Source organism: Macrobrachium nipponense, chromosome 18, assembly GCF_015104395.2.
Source record: "Macrobrachium nipponense isolate FS-2020 chromosome 18, ASM1510439v2, whole genome shotgun sequence".
In the NCBI taxonomy this organism is placed as follows: domain Eukaryota; kingdom Metazoa; phylum Arthropoda; class Malacostraca; order Decapoda; family Palaemonidae; genus Macrobrachium; species Macrobrachium nipponense.
In genome coordinates, this window is record NC_087211.1 from 37,265,270 (window position 1) to 37,284,050 (window position 18,781).

At 37.8% G+C, this 18,781-nt stretch overlaps 1 long non-coding RNA gene across 3 annotated transcripts; it reads right to left on the reverse strand.

The window, feature by feature from the left end:
• Window positions 1-1,409: 1,409 nt before the first annotated feature.
• LOC135196982 (uncharacterized) lies at window positions 1,410-18,325 on the reverse strand. 3 transcript variants are annotated; one of them, XR_010310524.1, is made up of 6 exons: window positions 18,075-18,325; window positions 11,599-11,740; window positions 8,956-9,072; window positions 7,210-7,485; window positions 5,633-5,833; window positions 1,410-4,620 (listed from the first exon to the last, which is right to left on the reverse strand). It is a non-coding gene; the product is annotated as an uncharacterized LOC135196982 (long non-coding RNA). The 3 variants fall into 3 exon arrangements; XR_010310523.1 differs by having other exon boundaries at window positions 7,203-7,485; XR_010310525.1 differs by lacking the exon at window positions 5,633-5,833.
• Window positions 18,326-18,781: the final 456 nt, after the last annotated feature.

An 18,781-nucleotide genomic window follows, 5' to 3' on the forward strand; every position in this document is an offset into this window, starting at 1 on the left:
TGGAGAATCCTTCGAATGCATTCTATGGGCTGAACTGGGTTAAGGAAAAACATCATTGATATTCATAAAGAAAATTTTCCCATAGTATACTTTGATTCTTAAAATTTAAAGTGGTTAATCATTCAAATCTTGCTGTTTTTAATTTCAGAATGTTGTGGATTTTTTTTTATGGTAACAATGTTGAGGATGTAATATAGCCATATTTTTATAGGAAATGGATAAGAGAAAATTAGTTTTGATCGTGTAGCTTTAGTGGCTTTTAAAAATTTAATAATCAAGAGTGTGCAATTATAAAGGGTTGGTCATGTTATGAATATTCAGTAATATGTCTGTGGAAATTTGTATCCAGTTTCATACATTTAGACAGTCTAAATATATGAATGAGTATGTACTTCTTAGAAGTGTTATTGATTTTTAAAATATCTAGATTAATTTCAACAAGAAATGCGTTCAAACGAAAAAAAAAATGATGGAATGACATTATTAGTCGGGAGTCTACCTCGCCTTCTAGGAGTTGAGGCTTCAAATGTTAGTGTCTGTAGACAGGACTTGGCTTAGTTTTAATCACCGACCTCCAGTGGATAAATGTGCTAGGTTCTTTCTTGCCTTTTTTTTAAACTTGACAATGCTTTGTAATTGTTGGTACAATTATATTGTAATTCTCTTGTTTCAGATTTAGTGTGTAAACTTAACAATGTATTGTGATTGCTGGTACTATTATAATTCTCTTATTTCAGGTTTAGTGTTTGCGTTTAAAGAATCTAACTGGGCAATACCAGAAGTCGCGAAACATTAGCTGGGAATACCAGAAGTCATGATACGTTCCCTTTCAACAAGAGTGAGTGTCCACCCATACCCAAGCTGTAATTTCCAGGTTACCAATGCATTATAGCAGTCTTCTTGTAAGCCTACCAAACAGGTGATGTTTTTAATAGACCTTTTTTTAGGTCTTAAAAGTTTTGAGAGGTCTGAGTAATATTTCTCATTTGCGTGATCGATCTTGTGGAGGAAGTTCGCAATCTTCAATGATCGTAAATTAAATTTAAATGTATTTTTGCAAATTCCTATATTTTCTTAGGCTTCGGATTTAATTTAAGTTTTCTCGATGGTCAAGTTTAACTGTAAGTGTCTCATAGGACTTTTTGAAGTTGCTCAATTTTTTCTTAAGTAGCTAAAGAATGGCAGCTAAGTAATTTTTTGCTCATTTGGAACCTTCCTCTCCCTTAACTTAGGTTATATTAGATTAATTATTAACGATTATCTTGATTAATATTATATTAGATTAATATTAACTTATCTTGATTAATATTAATTATATCTTGCAAAAGGAGTATGTGGTTAAGAAATATATAAATTTTAGTATGCACTCAGATTAAGTCTATATCTCTCTCTCGGAGACATTATCCATCACAAATGCTTGAACGAATGATGTTCAGCGAGAATGACATGTCACAAAGTTTGTCACATAAAGACACTGTATATCTTAACTATTGAGGGGATTAAAACAATTTATATTACCTGGAAGCTAATATTTCCATGTTTCTATACAAGTTTATACAGGTGTTCAGTGTGAGTGACGTTGGGTTACAAGAATTTCATCCAAGCGACAATCCAATTCTTACTAACCCGGCAAAACATAGCGTTGTCTTTAGTTTTCAAGTCTTCAGTTATTAGATTTCTTCAGATCACCCACTTTTCTGCGAAGGGCAGGTACATACAGGAGGCTTATCATATATCCCAAGAGGAAGAGTCGCATGGCCGTGAGGTCTGGAGACCTAGGAGGCACAGCGTTGTTGATGGTTGTGAACTCTTCAGTTAGAGACTTCAGTTCACTCAGTTCTCTGGGAAGACGAGGTACATACACGAGGCCTTTTACATACCCCCAGAGGAAGAAGTTGTATGGCGAGTGGTCTGGAGACTAGAGGCCTAGCCAGCCATCGACAACATTATGCTTCCTGTTATCAGTGTCTTCAGATCATTCACTTTTCTGGAATTAGGAAGTACATACACGAGGCCTATCACATACCCACAGAGGAAGAAGTTGCTCGGCGTGAGGTCTGGAGACCAAGGAAGCATAGCATTTTCAGATAATTGGTTGCTGCATCTTCAGATCATCCACTTCTCTGGAAAGGGGCGATACATACAAGAGGCCTTTTACACACCCCCAGAGGAAGAAGTTGCTTGAAGACCTAAGAAGCAAGTGTTCTCGATGGCTGGCTAGGCTTCTGTTATTAGTCTTCAGATCATCCATTTCTCTGGGAAGGGGAGGTACGTCGTGCACGAGGCCTATCAATACCCCAGAGGAAGAAGTTCCAGAGGAAGAAGTTACATAGGAAGAAGTTGCATGGCTGTGGAGTCTGGAGACATACGAAGCATAACATTGTCAGATAATTGGTTGCCAAGTCTTCAGATCATCCACCTCTCTTGGAAGGGGAGGTACATAACGAGCCTTTCACATACCCCCAGAGGAAGAAGTTGCTTGGTGTGAGGTCTGAAGACCAAGGAAGCATAGCATTTTCAGATAATTGGTTGCCACGTCTTCAGATCACACTTCTTTGGGAAGGGGAGGTACATAACGAGCCTTTCACATGCCCCAAAGAAAGAAGTTGCATGGTGTGAGGTCTGGAGACTTAGGAACCATAGCGCTGTCGATAGTTGGCAAGGCTTCTCTTATTAGACTAGTCTTCAGATCGTCCACTTCTATGGGAGGCGCAGTTACGCTATTGATGGTTGGCAAAGGCTTCTGTTATCAGAATAGTCTTTAGGTCACCCACTTCTCTGGGAGGTGGAAGTAACATAAAAAGGCCTCTCACATACCCCCAGAGGAAGAAGTTGTATGGCAAATGGTTTGCTGGAGACTTAGGAAGCATAGCACTGTCGATAGTTGGCAAGGCTTCTGTTGAGACTAGTATTCAGATCCTCCACTTTGAGCTGGCCTTTCACACACTCTTAGTGATGAAGTCGCATGGTGTGAGATCTGTATACCAAGAAGCATAGATTTGTCAAAGGTTGCCCAGGCTTCAGTTATTTGAGTTTTTCAGATCGTCCACTTTTCTGGAAATGGGAGGTACATGCATGATAAATATCTCTTACTCTCAGAGGAATTAGTTGCTTGGTGTGAGGTCTGGAGACTAAAGAAGCATAGCGTTGTCGATGGTTGTTCGCAAGGCTTTAGTGGTTGTTAACAAGGCTTTAGTTATTAGAGTTTTCAGTTCATCTACTTATATGAGAATGGCAGGTACCTACATGAGGCTTATCACTTACACCCAGAGGAAGAACTCTCATGGCTGTGAGGTCTGGAGACCTAGGAAATATTAGTGATGTGATGGTTGCCAGGAGACCTAGGAAACAGTGATGTGATGGTTGCCAAGGCTCCATTTATTAGTGTGTTCAGATCATCCACTTCTCTGGGAAGGCTAGGTATGCATGTACATGAGGCCTTAAATATACTTCTGGAAAAAAAGTAGTCACATGGCTGTGAAGCCTGGTGACCTAGGAAGCATGGCGTCTCCAGATAATTGGTTGCCACGCCTTCTGATCTTCAGATCGTCCACTTCTCAGGGAAGGAGTGGTACATACACAAGGCCTTTCACATACCCCCCAAGAGGAATAAGTCACATGAGGTCTGGAGACCTAAGAAGCACAGCATTATAGACGGTTGCCAAGGCTTCTGTTATTCAAGTTTAGATCACCCACTTCTTTGGGAAGGTGAAGTACGTACACAAGGCCTTTCACATACCCCCAGAGGAAGAATTCACATGGCGTGAGGTCTGGAGACCTAGGTGGCCATCACAAGAACATGAGAACAGTCTGGAATGTCTACCCATTCTGTCAGACAGATTGGTGTTCAGATATTGTCTAGCATTAAGACCTCAGTGAGCTGGTGCCCATCCTATTGGAAAATGAAGGTTGTAAACTACTCCTCATGCAATTTTCTATCAACCAGTTTTGCAGCATGGCAATTTATGGTTGTTATTAACTCTCCCTTCTTCAAAGAAGAATGGTATATACACACATTTCTTTGACATGCCAGAGAACACATTTACTTAGGGGAATCTTGCACATACTCAAGGTACACAAGGGTTCTCAGTTCCCCATTTGCTTATGTTATGCTCGTTAACCCTGCCACTTGTGTGGAAGGTCACCTTATCTCTAAAAACAAGCTGCTCGTCGAATCGGTCTTCTTCCAACACTCGAGCATTTCTGTGGAAGTTCAGGGCAAATGAGTTTGATCACTGTCCCTTAACTGTTGAACCAATTGCAGCTTGTAATGGTGTGAACTGCAGCAGTCTTCTTAAGAACCGTCAAACCATTGTTCATCTGAGTTTTGGTTCTAAACTGGCTATTTAGGCTGATTTTGGGGGGATACACTTGAGGAAGGGTTGCTGAACTTATTCAACCATATCATATGAAGTTCAGGGCTGTCCTGCTTTCTCCACCCAAAAACACACACCCATCCTCAAATTTTGCATGCCGATGCAAATTGAAATATCTGTCTAGTGACTGCTATGTAAAAGTAGTACGAAATATCCATTGAACACGGTGTCCACAATTCAGTTTTAGCATATTCTAAGATGCCTCAAAGTGACTTCTATTGTTTTGTGAATGATATAGCTGGATCTGAAAAGAGAAAGCAAAATTAAGAAAAATTTACACTTTTAGCTTTTAAACAGTAGCAGTTCAATCATCCTACCATTAGTATATAGTTCATGATTTAAGAGTTCTTAGAATGTGGCATAGACTTTCGAAACGCCATCAAGAGCTCAGAGAATTAACTCATTTGAAAGGAATCTTAATATCTTTTTCTTTTGAAACCTTCATTTTCACTGCTTGGTAGATTATGGAAAAATTAAATGTTCTAAACTTCTATATTTCTTCAGCAGTTTGGAAAACTTTCCTCTAATTAGTGGGGTTTCTTTTACTGTACCTTATGTTGCTCTGTTTTCTAAAGTTTAGTGAGGTTCATTCCCATCAACGGAAGCTTCAGGAGCAAGTTAATTGTAGTATATATATAGAATATAAAATTTACCCCTAATTTCAAGCGCTGGGAGACCTAAGAGGTCATTCAGCGCAGAAAGGATAATTGAGTCACAAGTAAATAAATCATTGAGGGATTTTAAAGGTGTAATGGGAGGAAAACCTCAGTTGCACTATGAAACCATTGTTATTAGAGGGCGGAAAGCAAGATAGGAGAAAAAATATGAACGGAAGTAGTAAAAGGAATGGTAGGGGTTGTAGCTAGGAGCCGAAGGGATGCTACACAGAACCTCTCTTACTAATGCCTACAGTGCACCGCGTGAGGTGCATTGATGACACTACCCACCTACGGGGTTTAGCAAGTGTAAAAGTGTAAGGTAAATTATTTAGTCTAATTTGTCAGGTTGTTTGAATAATCTCCGGTATTTTGAGAGTAGTTAACTGTATTTTGCTTGGGGAGGCGATCGAGGTGTCGTTCGTCTCTCCGTTTTTGTTTCAGGCTGCTCATCCAGTCCAGTTCTCGGAGGAGAACTCAGCAGCAGTCCATTTTCGAGTATCACTTTGTTGATGGTGGTAATAGCAGCAGCAGCGTTTGTTCGCCCGAGTGGATGGTTTTGGCGATGGTAACCAGTGGACAACGGAAGAGGACCCTGACCTAATTCCCTAGTAGATAGTATCGGCATGGAAGTGGGCAATAGTGGCTCCTAGGTGTTTTGTTCCCGAAGTGGAGTGGGAGACTTTTGTAGACCCCGGTTTTTCCGGAGGAAGGTGTTTCTTCCAAGGCAGCAGAGAAGCTGCAGTCGTTATGCTAGTGTCCGGGAGTCGTTTTCGTGGATCCTGTAGTCTTTCTGTCTCCCTGTGTTGTGAGAAAGAATCTTTTGGTAATTCGTATGGTCAGTAATGTGACTAGGTTATCTGCTTTTTAGATTTATTATGATTGTTATAGTTTTGGAGTAAATATGACTCCTGGCATTTATTGTTATCATCATTGTTGTATAATTAACCGATGGTATTAATTATTTCATTGGCTGAGGCTGTTTAAAGTATTTGTACTGCGAAATATATTATGGTTTTGGAACGAGTGTGACACCTGGTTGTTTAGATAGTTATTATACCTACTCAGTAAGTGTGTGTACTCATTCATATTATTATTATGAACTACGTATATGTTTGTCTAAGTAGTTTCTACTGTTACTGCTACAGTGGATTTTTATTATTTACAGTTAATATTATTTTTGATGTTTTGCTGTGCTGTCTCAAACCTCTGTATACTCACATAATTTGTAAGATATTTGTAAAAATAAATTAGGTTAAGGTTTTTAGTATTTACTTTGGCACCCTTCTCCTTCAGATTGTCGCAGTCCCTTTAAGTTCACTCCTATAGTCCGCAATGCTACAGCTCTAATAATTTCAAAGAACCTGACGGCCCCACATAAATGGAGTTCGTAACATGTTAATGGTTTGAGTAATGTATTTGTTTTTAATTAAAGACAAGTTAACATGTTAATGAGTAATTATTTGTTTTAGTTAAAGAAAAGTTAACAAAGAACATCTTACCACTTACTAGAAATAATATTCTTTGGAAAAGTAATTTAGGCGCAATACGATGCCAGTTTATAATTACAGAGCTCTGACTTTCTAGTATTGCTATATACGAGAAAATTGCATATTCCCTAAGAACCGAGTTTTGAATACACTAAGTAAATTATCTTTATGTAATAAAATACATCGTGAATGCTACAAAAAATAAAATACATCGTGAAAGCTACAAAAGATAAAAGTATTTGGAGAATACTGTAATCTTGGGTCTAACTTTAATGTTAAGCTACTGCAATCTCCTCTCTGTGCGTGTGTGTGTGTTTTCGTTCCCGCGCGCGCTCGCCAGATTAATGAATTATGACAGCATAGTCCCTGTGTCAGAAAAATCTGACCCAAGAACTAGATTTATAACAGGGCAGTGTCAATATTCAGGGTTCATTGAAAATGAATGTTTTTCATCTTATGAAATGTTACTACTAATGAACAAGAAATGAGATCCACAATGTCAGCATCTGAAAATATGGGACAGTACCGGAAACTTAGGTAATTATCTAGACAATGTGCTTTATAGCTTAATTAGTAGCTTACATCTTGCAAGGACTATGGTCATGGCATACCAAATACAGGGTAGTTTCACAAATTCTGATACATCTAAAATGAACTTAGAGAATCTCTCTGGTATAAACCTTTTACCGGAATTGGTTGATGGTCCGTGTGCAGTAGAAAGCGACCTCGGTCTGGTTTGATTTATCATGGTGGTGGAAGAAGCGGAGAGGAAGAAAATATTAGCTGTGCGTCTCTTCCCATACTTGAATCGATCGCTTACGTGGCATGAAGGACAAAGCTGGGCAGGATTTGCAGTTTCGCTGTTTTTCCGACTTTTGAGAGGGGCTGCATGGGCCGTTTGCAACCGATGGTACCATACTGATATATCCTACTGATGCATAGATTTCTGGACTACTTGGGATTCTGATTAGGAATAAAAATACAGCAATATTTCTTAAGTATTCTTAAACTACCATTTGAATTTCTTCAAGATTTACTTTTGTAAGTCTGAAAACATTAATAGATACATAAATATATATATATTATATATATACATATATATATATATATATATATATATATATATATAGATATATATAATTTATATATATAATAATATAAATGTGCATATTTGCTCTCCAAGAGGGTCCTTGAGAAGTTTCAAAGTACCTACCTACTGTAGTATTTGCACTTTGCAAACTACTGTTTTAGCAATTAAAATGAGTAAGATACTATTTGAACGCAATATGCCATCAGCTTTTGTTGATAATGACAAGTTTTAAAACTAAAGCTATATTACTAACTGTAACAGAACTGCTACCAAAACAGTTACATTATTTATAAGTGTAGAAAGACTGAATAACTAATTATAATTGTTACCACTTAAAAACATCAGTGCTCGTTTTCTATAATTGAGACAAGTTACAAGGTGGACTAATAGTTTTAGTTTTCGAGGAACACACTTAATTTCGAACTCTGGAAAATGTGTTTCGAGTATACATTTCACGAATGTTAGGAGAAACTAATTAGGTAAATCAAACTGAAAGGTTCAAGAGATTTATCACTCTCAACCGATGCAATTCAAAGTTGAAAAACTCAATCAGCGTCTATTCGTATGACAGAAAACGTACCTTCATCCAAGCGTAGACTAAGAATTAAATCCAAGTGTATGGGTTTTCTTTGTTTTATGGCTGGGAAGATTTCTGCTAACATCGGATACAACTGTATAGAGAGCAACGGTTATTTCTTGATTTTGTAAAGTTTCAAATGCGAATGAATATACAAACAGGTGAATTCTGAACGTAATTTATAATAATTATCGAGGTTATGTTGCCCTGTTTAATTTTAACGTTGTCGCCTTTATTCGTTGCAGGGAGCATTGCATGATTGTAATGGATCTATACACGGTAAGCTAAATAAATTGTCCATCGAAAAAAAGGGTACGGGAATTATAAGTCCCAAAATAAAGAAGGGGCACACCAATAAAGTTCTATTACAACGAGTGTATTATACCGCCAGTGTGTGCTTTGCGTAACTAATTTGGAGGTTTCCTATGAAGAACACAGGACAAAATGTTGACTTTTTTTTTCGTATAGGAAAATGTCTTTTGATCAGTCCACTTGCATCTCTTATAAATATTTTTCCAGTAATGGAAAAAAGACTATGGGGAGTGAAGTACAAGAACAGGAAAAATACCTGGTTCCGTAAATTAAGTTTGCAGAGTAACCAGGTATTGTTTGAGTTTGAACTTAAATCCTTAATTTAACAACAGAAATAGTAAACGGGTTAGTTCGGCGGCAATAGCAATAAATTAACATCAATTGATGAGAAAAACATAACGGAAATATGCCTCCTATACCTCCTCAGAACAAATAGGTATCTTACGTGAATTACCTCTTCGTGGCTTCGAGTTTGGATTGTTTGCGGAAATGGACTTAGACCCTTAATTATCTGGTTGTCTTAAGCTGAGAACACTCGCTCGCCTTTTCTAGTTGCTGGGGCGTTCGTCGACTAATGGAAAATAAATGTTAAAGTTAGAAAAAATGAGCAATTAACCCTCTCCTCCTTATGTCTGTATTTTCTTAAGTTAAATATTTTTTTCAGGAGTTTTCTTGTTTTATATTCGAATAGTTTTCAACTGTGAACATTGACAACTAAACAGCAGATTTTTTTATGTATAAAGCAAACAACTTCTGTCTCATCTGAGGGAAGAATATGTTTATGGAACTGAATACACTAAACATCAACTATCAAGTGCTTCCCATCACCTTTCTATATTTTCCCTAGAAGAAATGGTATGTAGCGAACATCAAAACTATTTATAAAAATGATGCCACATATGCACGGAGTACTACTACTTTTTCCAAATTTTGAGATTTTCCATTAAAATGAGATCTGCATCTCATGAAAAAACCCCCAAAAAAAAAAAAAAAAAAAAAGGACAGAAATATTTTCATCCTGACACCGTTTTCTCCATCACTCAAAGCTTCCAGTGAGAACAGTTTGTATTTTCAATATGATTTATACAAGAACATTCGCGTCAGTTATGACAGGAAGCTGTGAGCTGTGGACGATATGGCAAACTCGTTCCTTGTATAAACAGGGTCACACGAGTAAGTTTCTTCCATTTTTTCAGCGTTATGTAATCAATTACGGTAAAATAATTCTTCTGAATTTCGTTACAAAATGTTATTATAAACATGTGTTCGTGGGAAACTACGCATAGATGTGACAACGAACAATCCTTTGCCGAATCTCAAATTTGAATCCTAAAATACGACCCGACTCAATCCTTAGTGTCCTAAGCAGCAGCTATATAAAAGATGCTTCTCTATACGAATTGAGACGAAGAATACCGTAAGTGTCAAGGAGTGTATTACGAGGTTTTCAGAATGAAGCTATTCTCGACATATAGGGACTTCATTTCATACGACGCCGACAGAACTTATAGCAAACATCAATGTAGCAAACATCAATGTGCACCCAAAGGGCTTCGGTTGTCAAGTTATAACTACTATAGATACCAATTGACTTTTTGAAATCCTTCATAAAAATAGTGCTCTTTACGAGTGAGGCATCCTCTTACCTATTTAGTTGCGTCTATAACCACTTTATCGTTCGTTTCCTTCTTAGAAAAATATTATGAATTGATTAGCGGTAAAATATTGGTAACCCCACAACTCCTTCGGAGTAGGGAAAATTTTGTTCTTCATGCATTCATCATAAGGCAGACATATCCGTAGCTTTAATTCTATCCTAAGGCAGAAAGTCTTGATTGGAATCGACAAGATTTTTCACTGGCCACGATCTATCGTATCACACTCCAAGTTAAGAATACAAAGCATGCAAACAGAATACAGCGCATCACGAAGAACAAATTCTCAGGGGAATCATGGAGGACAACTATTCAAGTTTGAAATTATGAAAATACAGTCACTGGCGAAAGGTACCGAAATACCACGGTATCTCTGTATGTGCCCCACAATTATTCCATCATGCTAGTGAAGTTATCATTTACTCTAATAACAGTTATCACACACTTGAAGCTGAGGGGCCAGTGAAAGGCTACTTGAAGCCTACTTACACTGAAAAAAATTAAGTAAAAAATCATAATGAAAACTACACTTGTTTGTTAGATATCGGGAACGTAATTATTAGCTATTTATCACGTTTTTGCCTAATCATAGTGATAAAAAGTCTTGGGAAAGCTACAGATGGTAAAGGGCGACTCTTTTGGGAAATCGATGTGTTAGGTATACGATGTCCACAACTTTGGTAATTCATGAATTTAGTGACGCTACTGTACTTGCAAAAGGCTGATCCCGCCACTTTACATACGAAAGGGGGTCGGCAAATTGACGCAAACCAAACTGGTCGGATAGGTTTCGGCACGCTGAACAACTTTTATTCTCTGCAGTTTGTCATTTGGATAAGCAAACACCCCAAGCGTGTTTCTCTTATAAAAATGCTTACAGTGCTTTTTCATAATTTCGGAATGGTCTCTATCAAAACCAGTTTTCACTTGAAAATATCTGGACTCGCATTTATTTGCCATTGTACATTCCATCCAAATTACGCCTCTTACCCTGCCTCCTCCTGCCAGAATTATCGCATCGTCCCAATACTAAGTAGTAGTATAAATTTCATATGGTCATAAAGTAATTTTACTTTTCATTATAAGCTGCAATGGACATTCGATGAACTAACACCAGAAATGGCTTAAATTTCACAATGAATTAATAACTTACTTTACATTCTCTAAAGCTCACTTCTCGCGCTTTGTGGTATAACAAACACCTTAGAAAGAAATGTTTCATGGTTTGGTTAAACAGCAGTTATCTACGGTTAAAATGGGTTGGGCTGGAAAAAATCGCTTTTGTATGTGGTCAATGACTTTGTACAACAAATCTAAATAACTAATAAAAACTTTAACCACTATGTTTTCTATATATATTACGCAGGTTCACAGTAACTCCAGTTGTTAAAGATAACAGGTTGCAAATAGTACATCTTAAAAACTCCTCAGCTACTACTTACATAAAAAACATCGGCAGCATATAATAATGAATTTTATGTTAGGATGGGAAATGTCTTCCTGACAGTGTTGTCACTTCAGAGCAGTTGCTGTTGTATGAGAGGATATTTTAAGTGCAGATGTGCAGCTACTACAGATGTCATTCTGGAAAAGCAAACAGTTTTAAGTTATTTTGCAGAAAACAATGATTTATGACTGACAAATGGTATACTATACTGTAGACTACTCTGGAACAATATATTCATCTACAATTTGTGTAAAAGAATAGTATATGTATAATTTTCAGCTAAGGATAAACAGAACGTTCTGGATCATAAAAATGGTAATTTTTTATAATCATGAACGTTCTGTTCATCATAAATACTCAAAAACCATATTCTCTGTATCAAGCTCTTCCACTTAAACTCATTTAAGCAAAGAACCAAGGGCAGACTTCAAAGTGATGTTGTTACTAGGGAGAAAATTTTTTTTATTCAAGGGAGAAGCCAGAAGGGGTTCCTTTAAGAGGCAGCTTGCACATTCCTTTAATTAATGGGTGGGGGGTAGGGAATAGGTTTGAAAATTGTCTTCTCTGACGGTCGTTAGTTAACGTAGCTTTGATTACACTACAGAAATAAAAACACTGATTCACCAGCTACAACGATTTACAGAGAATTAATAATCTAGGTAAAATATGTACATTGGTTATAAATACATATCTAAATAAAATAGAAGTATTAAGTGTTCACATGTCATGAAATTCTACATACAATGTTTTCTACCTGTAAACATTCAAGTGGCCTGCAGAATCCCCCATCTTCGATAGCCTGAATACCGAGAAAGTATAAGGTACTACATAAGAAAACTTTGCTAATAGTTTAGCTTACAGTCTAACATGGTTGAAGGCTTACTCTTGAAGTGCTTGCAGATATCTAAATACCTAACTTTTATGGTCAATTTGTTCACCTCCCCCAACCACCTCCCTCTCACACATGTACATTTTACTGGAAAAAAAAAACACCGTAACAAGATCCTAATTTGGTGAAGGAACGAGTTTTAATTCGTCAGTATTGTGTCAAACAGTTCAGTACCCATGAAATAATTTTAACATACAAAGTCTAGGATCTTCCTGTTACTATTATTTGTAGTTGAAAGTTTACCTGCACGGTTTAAAATGTTATAGCTAAAATGATAATCATGATATTCAGGATTTTCAGCTCACTTGTAAAAGTTCAAGAAATTACAGCAGTGGAGTATGGAGAACGTTTACAGCTCAACCGTGAGGTTTTAGGTCTTTATGGCTTACTTGTGGAGCTTTGGTGCTAGCTCTGGGAATATTATGGCTTATTAGTTAGTGTTTGTTGAGCTTGCATTGCATTTTTGTTTGTTTGTATGGTGTTTTTACGTTGCATGGAACCAGTGGTTATTCCGCAGCGGGACCAACAGCTTTACTTGACTTCCGAACCTCGTCGAGAGTGAACTTCTATCACCAGAAATACACATCTCTCATCCCTCAATGGAATGCCCGAGAATAGAACTGACTGCCACCGAGGTGGCAGGCCAAGACCATACCGATCACGCCACTGAGGCGCTTTGCATAGCATTGTAATGGACTGTATGGGGGTTGGGGGCAAGTATCTGAAAAAGTAACAGGTGGTGAAGACGAGTGGTAGCTTTTGCTTGGGGACTGTCACAAATCTCCGTCGGTAACCTTGCCTAATTTAAGTGTTGACTTGCTACTGCCTTCAAACATTTGGTAAAAGCTAGCCTGAATTCCTCCTTTAGGTTGCTAGTTAATAAAACGTTCTGCAAAATATATCGATGGCTTCGTTCCTTTTTGAAGACGTAGCTACTTAAGATATATTCGGACTTTGTTATAACATTCAGACATCTGTACCCGTCAAAAGAACTTTAATTTGATCTCACTGGAATGAGGCGCAGACTAGTTAAGCGCCATCAGCATCACTGAACTGTCGATCGCTGCATAGCTTGACAAGCGCCTTCCAACTAAAAATCTAGGCCTACCTAAACAATATATCCCTTTCCTTTCGGGAGCTTTAATCAGTTGAGGCGACTACCTAGGAAAAGTGTCTTTTCAATTTAAGATTCGTGTTTAAATGCACTTCTCAAACAAAAATTTCAGCGGTAAAAAAATTTGGCCATTATTGGTATGATGGTTCCTACACCGTGTCTGAGAAACAAATATTCAGTGAATATTCACAACGTATCACCCGAGTCGTCTCTTAGCCATGCAAGGCCTATGCTGATGTATTTTTAAGACGACTGACAGACGGTTGGAGGTAGTTTGATTTATACAATTGGAAATCTTAATTTATATAGCTACAAATATTTTCCATCACAACCTTTAACCTAACGTATGCTGTATTCGTCATCAGACATTGGCAATGGTAAGAGCTACCGTCGGCGGCTGCTAGGCTGCATCTACTTTTAGCCTTTTACTTAACCTGCATTCCCGCTTCCATTCTTCAGTATTGATCTCAACCACTCACTACCTTAAGCCGATGGTGCCCAAGTACTTGGCCTGACAGCTTAAATTCCATTATTTAATCTATTAATCAATGGTCTTAAGCAGGTATGAATCAGGTAGATTTCACATATTTCTAAACTACTGAGTATGAAGTAGATGTATCTCTACCAGACTAAAAAAAAATGCTAGCGTAAATCAACCAAGTCATTTTTTAAGAACCTCTGAGAAAATCTATCGATACTGGGAAGCAAATAGAACTGAAAAGGGTCAAGAATTTGTTATATCAAAACAGGGTGAAATAAAAAAATTACATAATCACTCCAACAGAGAGCAAGAATAAATTATAAAACTACATTTAAGAGTAAAAGAAATAATCATTACAATAGTCTAGAGCAACATTATCTTAAAACAAAAATCTACATGAACGGCTCCGAATTACAAATTATATTATATACGTAGAGATACAGTGGGCTATGTCTAGTAGGCTAGTCTTGTGACTGCAAATTCATGCACAAGTATTTTTGAAGCATTCACTAACAATCATTTATGAATGATGAATCCCTACTGCTTTAACTTTATCTTCTTAATGTTAAGTGCTTGACCTTTATTAATAATATATATGATACGCAAATACTTACTCCTAAGTTAATATCTGTTGATACTACTTCAATATATTGAAGTTTTCTTATTACTGCTGTCTCTGCAACTCTTATGTCCTTCCTTGTGAGCTCTCATCTGGACCTCTCTCGTATCATCGATGCCCGGAGGTGAGAAACAAAACACGGAAAACCAAAGCAACCTTCAGAATACTGTTCCTAGCCAGGTATGAATTAGAATTTTGGGCGATTTCCCTACAGAAGGGTGCATTTCCGAGCCTCTCAGGTGCTACCGCTGTCAAGATCGAAGGGCATCACCAGGACCGTTGCAGGGGTCCTATATTTATGACATTTGGAATAAGACACGACACCAAGAAACGTCTTGAAAAAATGTAAAAAAGGGGAACCTGTTACTCCAGAACGTCCAACTATTCCGAACCTCTTCTGTGCAGTTTAAACGATGTAGTGTTAGATCAGTCCGCATTGCACAGTTGAAGGCAAGAACAAATTCACCAAGACAAGACACCCCGACCAACGGCAGTTCAAGAACTATGAAATGAAACAGCAGAACAGCCAGTGGAAGGAGCACCCGTTTCGTAGAGAGAGAGAGAGAGAGAGAGAGAGAGAGAGAGAGAGAGAGAGAGAGAGAGAGAGAGAGAGAGAGAGAGAGAGAGTTAATGCCTTTGTATAAAAATAAAACAAAGGCAACCAACCTCTGGCTAGCATAAAACCCTGCAAGTTAATGTAATTAGGAAATGGCTGCTAAAGAGTATTTAGAATTTACTTCCCTAAGCCTCTGCCAACCACATAAAAACGCATTACGCCATCGATATATTCGTGCCGTAATGAAGTCATTCACTAGGTCATCAAATACGGTATTTCATCATCAATGTACTGTCTTATCACATGGCCCCCTGAACATCGCATGATTAAGTTCCCTCAATTTGAAGGACGGAATCCAACATCAATATGGCAAAGGCATGCTCGGAGAAATTTAATCAATAGTAATAATACGTAAGAACTAATTGTCAAATGAATGAGTTACCGAGAGGGGTTAGCTGTGCAAAGCAGAGAGAGAGAGAGAGAGAGAGAGAGAGAGAGAGAGAGAGAGAGAGAAATAGTCCCGTTACGATAGAGGTTTTTATTTCTTTAGTTATGAGAATAGCTATAGTGTTTAAAACTTTATAGTGTATTATGTGTAATGCCCAGAAAAAGTTCCTCAATTATCATTACTTTCATTAGACGCCCCCCTTGCATCTGTGAGTAAAATTCCCTCTAAGACTTGAGTAAAAAAAAAAAAAAAAAGTGGAGGGGTTTCGAGGGATAGGAATGGAGGTCAATAATGACAAAACATTGTAAGCCCAACGAGTCTAATTAGAGTAGTAGACCCTAGGAAAGTAACGTTATAAGGCTATACATTTGCATTTTTTAAGGTAAACTTCTGAATATTAGTTTCTCACCCTTGTGAAGAGCATAACGAATAAATTAGAAAATCTTTACAATTTTCATTTTTCGCTAGGGATCGCGCCTCCCCTGGGCATTGCTGACGCCCCCCAGATTGAGAACCAATGCATTAGACAAACTTTCTTCGATTGTTCACAGCAACTTCAGTTCCAAAAGCAGCGTTGCCAACACCTTCGTGTTTGTACAACACCGGAGCATCAGGCGCTACCTCATGGAGTTGCCAGTTCTCTCCTGATCCTTAGCTCTCCGCGGAGTCTAATTGAGCACGTGAAGGGAACTATACCACGACTAGATAATTCAGATCCAAATGGAGGAAAACTAATATCTCACAAAATATTTCTTTTGAATTCGGGCAAAAATTAAGAATATAATAATCAATGCTGATGTCGTTTGGTTATCGTCGTCTCTTGACTATTTTATTGGGGGCCAATACACGCATTCAAATTCTCTGACTGGACATAAAGAAAAAGATTCCCTTATCCCGTATTATGCTGATTTAAGATAACCGAAATAGACTATAATGCAACTCACATAACAGGTACAACGAAAAATGTTAATTCCCAGGACTACTCAGATGTTAGTGCGGTATTTGCTATAAAAACAGCAGCTCCTCTCGAGCGATTATAATGTTCCATCAGGCGGGCTATGGGGAGGCACCTCTCTTTTATTGACATTTAATTAGAAGAAAAAGTCTCGAGACTACCTTCGTAAGATTTTGGAGAGGAGAACGCAAAGAACTGCCCCGCGTCAACAAACGTCGATTGCTCCTATTATTCCCAAAGATAACCTGACTGAGAAGTAAACAAACTTCTATTATTCATGATGTTTATCTTTTAAAAGGATATGGTACTTGTCTAAGCTACAGGAAACTTAATCAGGTAAAGAATGAAAATTAGTGGGTTATGGAGGAGAATAAATGCAGCAGCTCATTTTGAATCCTGCAAGTTTAACAGTATTAGTAGGGTCAGGGACCAGAGAAAAAGCGACGACGGTATCATAACTGAACGCAAGAGTACGTATTAAAAAATAATAACTCCACTCTAAGTATTTAATTTTGTATGTATGGCACCAATATCAAACTTAACCACGAATTAGACAAGACTGGGTAACGTTCTCACACACAAAAACACATACAACACTTCTCCTTTTCCTAGGCTATTTACCTGTTCCGTCTCGTATCTATTCTCTTAGTTATGCTCCCTTCGAGGTTTTCTTAAACTGTCTCACCGGACTTTCAATTTGATGTTTATATGCTCTTTGCATGTGTGTTCACTTTCATTATCTTTTGTCCATACTTTTCCCCCGTAATCAGTCCTTCGTGAACTTCATTGCCATTACCTTTTTTTTATATTTAACCCAAAATTATAGCTCGACCGCCACCCGCCTTATTTTCACAAATGGCAACTCGTAGTTTTCTCCATAATCAGCCATTTTAGGAAATTGAATGGTTGACTACGGGTAAAACTACGAGTTACCTAATTTTGAAAGAAACGGGGGTGTATATAAATCCTATTTTCCTTAGTTGAACATTAGGTAAAGAAACAGGAAAAAAAAATTTAGAATGATGAATGGAAGATGAAAATGTGCAGAAAATAGCGAGGTTTTCAATGAGCCGATAGTGGTTCAGTAAAAGCGAGATGTAGTTTTTTTTTTTTTTTTTTTTAGTTTTGACGGGATTTTAGAGAAATTGACATTCTTTTGAGTCTGAAATACCTCGCGGATTCATACCACCGCCAAAAATCTAACAGCAACTGGGCATACACCGAGAACCAAAGGTTTTTGGGTGAGGAAAATGAAACTGTAAAATAAAGGGTTACATCCTAACATACTCAAGCTCTGCGTCCTTCCTTCCTGACGGCGGATGAGGGGTAGGGGGCAGGGGCGGTTGGGTGGGGTGGTTTGAGTAAGTACATACCTAAAACTACCGATTTTTTTTAAAACACGTACTCACATTTTGTAGAACCTCGCCGACCTTGGAAGGATGCGGTAAGATTGAAGAGAGATCGTAACACTAATGAATCCTGTATTTGATCATTATCACAGTTTACAGAAAGAACACTTTGAAGGGTGTATGCCTTGAACAGGTTTACCGGCCAAAATGGTCTAGTCAAGAGACTCCCCTAGTCCAGGGAAGCCAACAGCGGCTGCTGGTCAACAGCCAGATAGTCCGTGGCCAAACTATACTAACTGAACGAGACGCGGCTCGTGTTCGATTGGTCACTGGTCAGTGTGTTGTCAACTTCGAATTTTAACGAGCAGGATTTTACGTTAAACAGTTGACTTCCGTAGTATAACCTGGATTATTGGCTATTCATTTTCTTTCTTTCATTTACCATTAATATTTCAGTGAATAAGAACATAAGAACTTTGAAAAATGAAATTTATTTAATTTTCATGGAATTCTTGTATTCCTGTCAAAATCACACACAAGCGAAGAAAAGTTTTCGATTTGCTCAAGTAAGGAATATCACCTGGTTTCGTCTAAGAGCGGATTTACTGAGACGGATATAAAGTTGGACATTTCCGAAGTAATCGACCAGTATCTTAAATATTCCTCCCCCGTTTTGTGCTCCATCGGTCATTTTTTTGTTGAGTGACCAATGTTTTTTTCTTTTTTTAAAACTTAGTTACACTTTTCCCTGGAGAAAGTTTCTTTTT